The sequence below is a fragment of the Mustela erminea genome, chromosome 18 (genome assembly GCF_009829155.1).
Source record: "Mustela erminea isolate mMusErm1 chromosome 18, mMusErm1.Pri, whole genome shotgun sequence".
Classification (NCBI taxonomy): domain Eukaryota; kingdom Metazoa; phylum Chordata; class Mammalia; order Carnivora; family Mustelidae; genus Mustela; species Mustela erminea.
Genome location: NC_045631.1, coordinates 9,630,281 through 9,639,179, shown reverse-complemented (window position 1 = coordinate 9,639,179; position 8,899 = coordinate 9,630,281).

The following is an 8,899-nucleotide window of genomic DNA, read 5'->3' as shown; positions in this document are numbered from 1 at the left end:
GTTACTGACCCGCTTCTCGGTGGCCGGTGGTCAGAAACTCTCCGGGGAGCCGGTTCACAACGCACCCCCCGCCCTGGGCCGCCCCAGGAGAGGAGAGACCATCTTGATCTCGCTCCCCAGCGCCGGGTGGTGAGCACAAGGGGAAAGGTGACACCACCACCACCACCACCACCCCGCCCCGGCAGTGGCTCCTTTGTTTCCACCTGGGAGTCGGAAGAACAAATTTAGTTTACTCTTTCCTGTTGCGCACACCCAAATGGAAGGTGCTGCTTGTACTCACTATGTGTTTTCATCACCCCCCAGCTTCTGCCCTGCTCTCCAGGGGGAGGTACCATCTGGAGGAGTGGTTGTGTTTGATCTGGGATTATGGCAGGGCTGATGTGGGAGAGGAGAGGCCCTGGAAGTGCTTGGGATACCTGGAGGGGGTGTTCAGAGCTCTTGGCGCTCTGGCTTTGTGATTGCTGTGAACGAGTCAGATGATCCCGCTCTGGGCCAAGCACTGGCTACGCAGGGGTGGTGGTCCCCTTTCCCCTAGCCCTGTGCTGGAGCCTGCTCCCTTTAGGGGAAAAAAAGCAAAAGAAATGTATAAAATAAAGGCTGTGTGCGATTTATTTTTATAACTCAAAGAATCTCCTTGACTACCATTTTCTTTGCGGGGGGCATGCTTCTGGAAGGGGAAGCATGTGTCCTGCTCACAGAAACACAGGTGGTGTTGGGGGCCGATCTGGCCCTGCAGTCCTGGGAAAGGGACAGAAGATGGCTGGGCCTGGGGGACCAGGCCTTCCGGCATTTGGAGGATCTGGGGGGGCTGGGCCACTGGATCGGGTTTTTAGATCTGTTTTTAGCTGGAGCACTGGGAGCACAAGGTGAATGTGGAAAGTGGCTCAACAGAAAACAGGGTCCTGTCAGCCCATTGTACCGTTTCCGGTTTTCTGTCCTGAGGCCTGTCGTAGCCACTTTTGTTCTTGTCTTCCTTCAGCCGGGAGTCACTCAAAGTGATGTGGTGGTTCTGCAATTCCCTTTAAAAAAAAAAAAATATATATATATATATATACACATATATATATATGTGTATATATATATATATATATACTGTTCTTCTAGAAAAGACAGATGCAAAACGCAAGACCCAGAAGCGTGGAGTTCTTTTAAAGACCTAGAGAGACATCCATGGTTCTCGTGTCACTGTGAGATCTTCCACGGACGGGAGCTCTGCTCCCTTGGGCTCGCATTCTGAGGAACCTAGCAAATGCCCACTTCTCTCGTCCTATTCCCTTCTCACTTCAGAAATGAGGTTAGTCGCTGGTTTTTGTTCTTCATTCAGCTGTTGTCTGTAGCTTTTGTTGAGACCATCAGAAGCATCCCAAAGCGATTAGCATCTGGCAGTGACAGATAGCTGCGGGGTTCTCCTCCCTCAGAGGACCCCGGCTTCTCTGAAGCTCCCCCTTCCACTTCCCCATTGCGGGGGAAGGCAGGCGTCTCACTGGCCTGCGGAGGGAGAGGACCCGGGTCCTTCTTGGCACACCCATTTGCCAGATCCTGCTGGAGCTCCTCCAACTCCCAAGCTCGCCTGCCATTTTGAGATGAGCCACCGAGGACGTGCAGTAAGGGACATAGAGCCTAGCTGCCTTTTTAAAAAATATTTTTAATAACCCCTTTGCCCAAGCTCCCTGGGGGTTTCACTTTTCTTGACCCAGGTTAGACTTTGGCTAAGTCTGAAACATCCTCTGTAGCTCCCTAATTTTAACTATGTTGGTTGAATGTTGCCTTGTTTCTGCAAAGAACACGCCCAGCATCATCAGGACATGACATGCCAACACGGATGTATTTAACTATTAACGTGGACGCCTATGATGTATGACTGTGTCATATTTCTAATAAATATATTTTGTTTTGGTCTGATTGTGAATTTTTCCCAGTGACATTGACTATTCCTCTTTTGTCAAAATGCCTAAGCCTCCATTCCAATTAGCACCTTCTTTTCTGATCCCTTGTTGGGCCGTGGTCCCCACTGAGCTGCTCTTGCCGGCGTTACTAGAAGTTTCTGGAAAGGACTGGGGTCCCAATGGCTTTTCTGCCTCCTCGCATTTGCAGCCCTTCTTGCTGGGACTGTGGTCACTTGGGCAAGTGACCGTTCAGGGCCGACACAGGGCGCTGCAGAGTGTGCAGGTGAGCCCGGACTGGGCCTGGAAATTGCAGGCGTGGATGGCACCAAGATCAAGGAGGCAGAGTTCATATGAACCTGAACAGACTTGGGATGCCTGGTACGTTCAGACCCTGGAGCACTATGTGTGCCCATGGCTCTTCAGGCATCGTGGGAGGCCACCGTTCTCTGGTATCTTAGGTGGCCACCCACCAGAGAGGAGAAGGGAGGCCGCCCACCCTCACCCAAGAATCTTCACTTCTCCCTTCTCCAGAGGAAGTTCCACCATCCCTGGCCTTTGTCTCCCATCTTCTGAGAATAGCAGGCTCTGATAAGGGCTTACCATGCACGGAGCCAGAACGGCTGCCACGACTCATTTTCCTCCATGGGCTCTCAGGGATGGGAGAAGGTACCAGGTCCAACAGCTGATTACCGGCAGCCGCCTTCAGTGACTCAGTCTGCATACTACACACATGCACATGTGTGCACGCACGCACATATGAGCACACACACAGGCATTCGATGGCCAGCATCTCAGTGCTTGCAAACTGATCCCTCCCAGAGTTTGGGGCCCACCAGGAGGGTTCCCATTCTGTGAGCCTGGACCCCTCTGAAGGAAGCACAGCCCCCAACACTCATGTCCTGTGCATTGACACAGCCCACGTGTGTGTCGAGTCGGGTATGAGTCAAGGGGCTCCATGCTGCCTGACACAGTGGCCTCTGCTGTCCCACAGTCAGTGGCCAGTGGTTCTCTGCAGCCGTGGAGACTGGGATCGGGCCTCACACAGCGGCCCCCTTCTCTGCTTCCAATGCTTCTGCTGTCTGTCACTCTGTCCCCCTTGACTCAGCTCCCTGAAGGCCAAGACACATCCTTATTTGCTCATGACACGTTAGCTTCTTGGGTAATTACCACAGGGTAAGTCATTTGATTCATTGATTCATTGGTGGAAACCTCCAGCTGCCACGAACTCTCCCTTCAGTTTGGAATTCCTCCTTGAGCTCTGGGGGCTAGACGCCTCGGCACCCAGCTGGGTTTCAGTGCTAAGCCCGGCCTCACGAACAGTCCTTTTCGTGAGGAAAGGAAACAGCATTTTCCAACGTGATGGTAAAAATCCCAGAACTACAAATGTAAAGACCCTGGGGAGAAACTTGAAACCCGATCGAAGACCTTCATCATTTTCCCTTCTTTGCTAGCGTCGTGTTCGTGACTGACAATGCGTTTCCAAGCAGAATCTAGCCTCCCCAGCTTCTCAAATGAATGCAGTCTCATTTAACCCGCCTGCCCTACCAAGATCCCGGTGAGGTCGTTCTAGATTATAAAAAATATGCCATAAAAGGATCTGGCCTGGACATCTCACAGGGCTGGCCGCAGAGCCCCGTGGCCGTTCCCACTTGTCCGAGTGGGTTACTGTTTATACCACTCCTTGTGCCATTACCCTTGTATCAGAAAAACAGCAAAACAGAGAGGAAACCTGGGAAAAGTTAGCCACACAGCGGCCCTGTACCACTGCACCTGACCTCACAAGGCGTGGCCACCTTTTGAAAAGCCTTGTCCTAGGGGCGCCTGGGTGGCTTAGTGGGTTAAGCCGCTGCCTTCAGCTCAGGTCATGATCCCAGGGTCCTGGGATCGAGCCTCGCATCGGGCTCTCTGCTCAGCGGGGAGCCTGCTTCCTCCTCTCTCTCTGCCTGCCTCTCTGCCTGCTTGTGATCTCTCTCTGTCAAATAAATAAATAAAATCTTTAAAAAAAAAAAAAAAGAAAGAAAGAAAGAAAGAAAAAGAAAAGCCTTGTCCTAGAAGACACATCTAGCCAGAGAAGGAACCTTGCCTGAGAGGACACATCAAGGGCAGGACCAAGGCAGAGTCTCACACCTCCTCAGGCCTCAAGGACTCATTGCCAGGAACAGTCCTAGGCAGACCATCCCAGCCACAAGGATGCTCGTGGCTGAGGAAGAAGGAGCCACACTCCATCCTGGAGAGGCATGTCACACTCACGTGTAACTCCCACAAAGTCTACCATGTCTGTTTGGCCGGGGGGCTGTTGGGGGGAGGTAAGGTTAAAAAAAAAAAAAGTGTGACTCTTGCCACCTACAATTCCAGCAAGTGACCGTGTGGCCCAGAGCAAGTGTGAGGCACAGGACGGGTGTCGTTCCCTTCGACAGGCTCAGTTCCTGTGAACCTCCCTTGTAGGGGAGTCTCAGGACGGAATGCGACTTCAGTGTTCCAGGCTGTCTTGGCCTGCTTGCTGGTTTGTTTTGGATACAATATGGCCCTTGGATCGGCAAGCCGGCTGCTCTCCTCCTTCCTGGAGGAAAACGACCAGGTTGGGCTCATTTGAGAATTTATAGATGTTCAGATGGGATCTTCTCAAGGGTAACTTTGACAAAAAGAGATTTCCAACATTTTTTTTTTCATTAAAATTTTTTCTTTATTTTTTAGTCATCTCTACCCCCAACACGGGGCTCAAACTCACAACCCCAAGATCAAGAGTCACATGCTCTTGAGATTTCCCTGAGATTTCCAACTTCTTTTTTTTTTTTTTTTTAAGATTTTATTTACTTATTTGACAGAGAGAGAGAGATCACAAGTAGACAGAGAGGCAGGCAGAGAGAAAGGGGAAAGCAGACTCCCCACTGAGCAAGGAGCCCCAGTGTGGGGCTCAGTCCCAGGACCCTGAGATCATGACCTGAGCCGAAGGCAGAGGCTTAACCTGCTGAGCCATCCTGGTGCCCCAGATTTCCAATTTTTTTTTTTTAAACATTTTATTTATCTATTTGACAGAGAGAAATCACAAGTAGATGGAGAGGCAGGCAGAGAGAGAGAGGGAAGCAAGCTAGGCTCCCCGCAGAGCAGAGAGCTCGATGCGGGGCTCGATCCCAGGACCCTGAGATCATAACCCGAGCTGAAGGCAGTGGCTTAACCCACTGAGCCACCCAGGCGCCCCCAGATTTCCAATTTCTATGCTGACTTCAGATCCTACCCAAGAGCCGGCCCTCTCGAATTCAGGCCTTTCAGGCCCCAAGGAAGCATTTATTTTGTGTGTCTCTCCCCCACCCCCAACCTAAAGCTGGGGTCAAAGTCCTTTCTCTGGTGCTGAGCCCCTAACTTGCCTTTGCTGCACCTTCGTCTTAGTCTCCAATTGCTACTCTAACAAAACACCACAAACTTCGTGGCTGTTTTTCTCCCCACCACCGTCTTGTGTGTCTTCCCATCAACCAGTGAAACCTCTCTGTACTTCCCAGTTATAATTACCAGCTGATTGGGGCTCTGGTTTCCACGGCGGATCCTTTCACGGGTCACTAATCAGCCTGTAGTTAGTGCCCATTGTTCAGGTGCCTGTCCCTGGCTAATCAGCCGGGGCCAGGCATCCCGTGGGACCTGCTTAAGAACGAGCCAATCCTCGTGCAGATGACAGCTGTCTCCCTCAAATGCAAGCACACTGATTCCAAGGGCTTGGGACACCACTGAACGAATGAAATCCTAGGTCATTTTGCCAGGAGGAAACCGAGGCACAGAAGGTAAAATAACCTGCCGGAGATAGCTCAGGGAAGGCAAAATAAGAATTTGACCCAGGGGCGCCTGGGTGTCTCAGTGGGTTAAGCCACTGCCTTCGGCTCAGGTCATGATCTCAGGGTCCTGGGATCGAGTCCCACATATCGAGTCCTACATCAGGCTCTCTGCTCAGCATGGGCCTGCTTCCCTTCCTCTCTCTCTGCCTGCCTCTCTGCCTACTTGTGATCTCTCTCTGTCAAATAAATAAATAAAATTCTTTAAAAAAAAAAAAAAAGAATTTGAACCCAAACGGTCGGCCCCAAACCCGGTACTTCCCATTCTTATTAGGTCCTCTGCCATCTGCCACCAGCCACAGGGAAGGAGGAGCGTCATGGGGAGCCCTGGTCCCTGGGATGGTGCGATTTAGTGCATCTGCTGTGATTTAATTATTTGAAAAGCAACAAAATATTTCCTGTCCCTTGAAGTTTAGAAATCAGCTCCTGTATGGAGATCTGACATGTTAAGATAACCAAAAAGAGTTTACATATATATTTTTTCGATGGCGACTAAACAAGGATCACGTTTAAATTTAGGACGTCCACATTCAAAGACAGGTCAAAAGCCTTTTCCAGAACCCACCTCCAACCCCCCCGGGTTCTAACCATTGACCAAAATGGGGTCTCCTGCCCCCGCCCAATCCACCACTGGCAAAAGGGAACAGAGCAGTCTCCCGTGACCGGTCCTAGGAGAAGAGGGGGTCACCCTCCCTGACACAGGGTGCCCCACACCTGAACGGAACTGGAGCTCTGTGAGCCTCAAATATCAGGGGTCACTGAGAGGACACCACAACATGCCAACGTCAATGCACGAGGGGGCCTCAAGGGGGCATTCCTGGTGGCGACAGTGATACCTTCTGGCACCTTGGGATCTTCAAGAGATGTGTCCTCAGGGTTCCCTCCGAGCAGCCTGCCCAGAAGCAGGTAAGTGTGAGTGACGCCCATATTCACCGGGCAAGGTTTGAACGTGCACGGGACATCCCCTCTGTCCTCACAACCACCCGGGAGGTGGGGGGTCACTTTCAGAGGCACATGGAGGGGCCAGGCCATCTGCTTCCCACAGCTGCACCTTGCGGGGCTGAAATGCTGACACCAGATCAGCCTGAGGCCCACCACCGCCATCGGGGCCTGCTGGCCGGCCTGAACCGAACACCGCAGACGGTGGAAACGAGCGAGATGCCTTCCAGGTGGTACTGGGGGGTCCAGGTGTGAAACAGCTCCTGCTGACCAGGGATCCCCTAGTTGGGGGCAGCTGGAGGGGCCTACCCCGGGCAGCAGCTCTGCAAGTGGGCCTGGGGCCGTCTGCCTTGCCCAGCCCACGCTGGCGGCCTATAGTAGCATCTCCATTTCCAGAGGGACAGTCCCCAGAGGGCAGTGCTGACAGGGGTATGTCCTTATTTGGGGATGGCTTTGCTCTTTTCCACAGGAATTGGAACAAAGCGGTACTTGGGGTTGTGTGTGGGCTCTGACCTCCAGAATCCCGGAGCTCCCGCCCTGAATTCTTTCTTGTCCAAGTTTTGGTGACTGCTTGTCCTTGAGTCCAGGAAAGAGGGAGGGAGATCTACATGTGCTGATGGGCAATGAGCCACTGCCACCGTGATTTTGTACCCTTCTTTCCCAGGCAACAGAGCTCTGTGAGCCCCATGACCCAGGCCAAGCGTCAGACCTCAGCACCTGTGCAACTCTGCCTCCCACCTCCATGTCCCCAACACTCTCCCCCCACTGCCGCCTTGTCCCCTGGGATTCCTCCTGCTTAGTCTCCTCTAGGGGGGTCCCCTTCCTTCCTGCCACTTCCTGCTTTAAAGTCAGCTTAATCCTGTCCGTTGGTGGGGAGTTCGAGCCTTGCAATGCTGCTTCTACTCCCCCACCAGCAGGGAAGTGAGGCCCAGGGCATCTCAGGGCTGCGAGACTTTCAACAGAATTTCTTCTGCCAGGTCCTGGTGAAGGGCTGGGGTGGTCTGGTCTGTAGGCTGATGAGGGTCACCAGATAAATTATAGGGTCCACTCGGTGTCTTGCCCCCCCTCCCCGATTTTATTTACTTATTTGACAGAGAGGGAGAGAGAAAGCATAAGCACGGTGCTGGCACTCTCTGCTGAGCAGGGAGACCTACGACCCCACAATCCCAGGACCCTGAGGTCCTGACCTAAGCTGAAGGTAGATATTTAACCGACTGAGCCACCCAGGCATCCTTGCATTTTTTTTTTTTTTTTAAGTGATCTCTACTCCCCGTACATGGGGCTTGAGCTCACCACCCTGAGATCAAGAGTCTCATGGTCTCCCAACAGAGCCAGCCAGGCACCCCCAGAGCTTTGCATTTTTATTGGCTCCGTGGACAACCCGAGGCCAGGCAGTGCTGACGCCTAGGGGAAGCGGGGCCCCAAGCCGCCTGGAGGAACTCCAAGCAAAGGAATCTCCCACCCAGAGTGAGCCAAACCAGAAGGAGCCCTGGTCCGCCGTCGGTACCTGGCCTGTGTCCCTTCCTGGTGTTCAACGGGAAGGTTCGTTTCTGCTCCGTTCTCGGAGCTGCTCATGCTGGTGCGAACCTAACTGGTAGCTGTGAACACCTGCATTTCCAGGCCGTCTGGCTTTTCCACCTGCCCCTTCTCCTCCCCGGGAAGGAAAACATACCACCTGATCGCACAGCCACAGCCGCTCCTTGGAGGTGCCTTGTAAATGCCCAGTGGCCTTTTGCAGGCCACGTTCGGAATCAGTTTGGATGGTCTGACTCAGCGGGTCCAGCCAAAGCCTTGGACACAGCCTCCTGAGGCGGTGACAGTCACCTGAGGGATCCCTGCCCCTGCCCCTGTCCCTTACCTGTCTGACTCCTGCTCGCCCTAGGGTCCCCTGAATAAGGTAAGATCGCCTTCGAGAAGCATGTCCCCCTGGGGCGCCTGGGTGGCTCAGTGGGTTAAGCCTCTGCCTTTGGCTCAGGTCATGATCCCAGGGTCCTGGGATCCAGTCCCGCATCGGGCTCTCTGCTCAGCGGGGAGCCTGCTTCCCTCTCTCTCTCTCTGCCTGCCTCTCTGCCTATTTGTGATCTTTGTCTGTCAAATAAATAAATAAAGTCTTTAAAAAATCAATCAATCAATCAATCAATCAATCATGTCCCCCTGAAATAACTTCTCAGTGCAGCCTTCATTTTTCATCCAGGATCACTGCCAGATGGACAGCAAATCCGGCCAGGGGTGTCATTCTGGGGTTCCTATCTG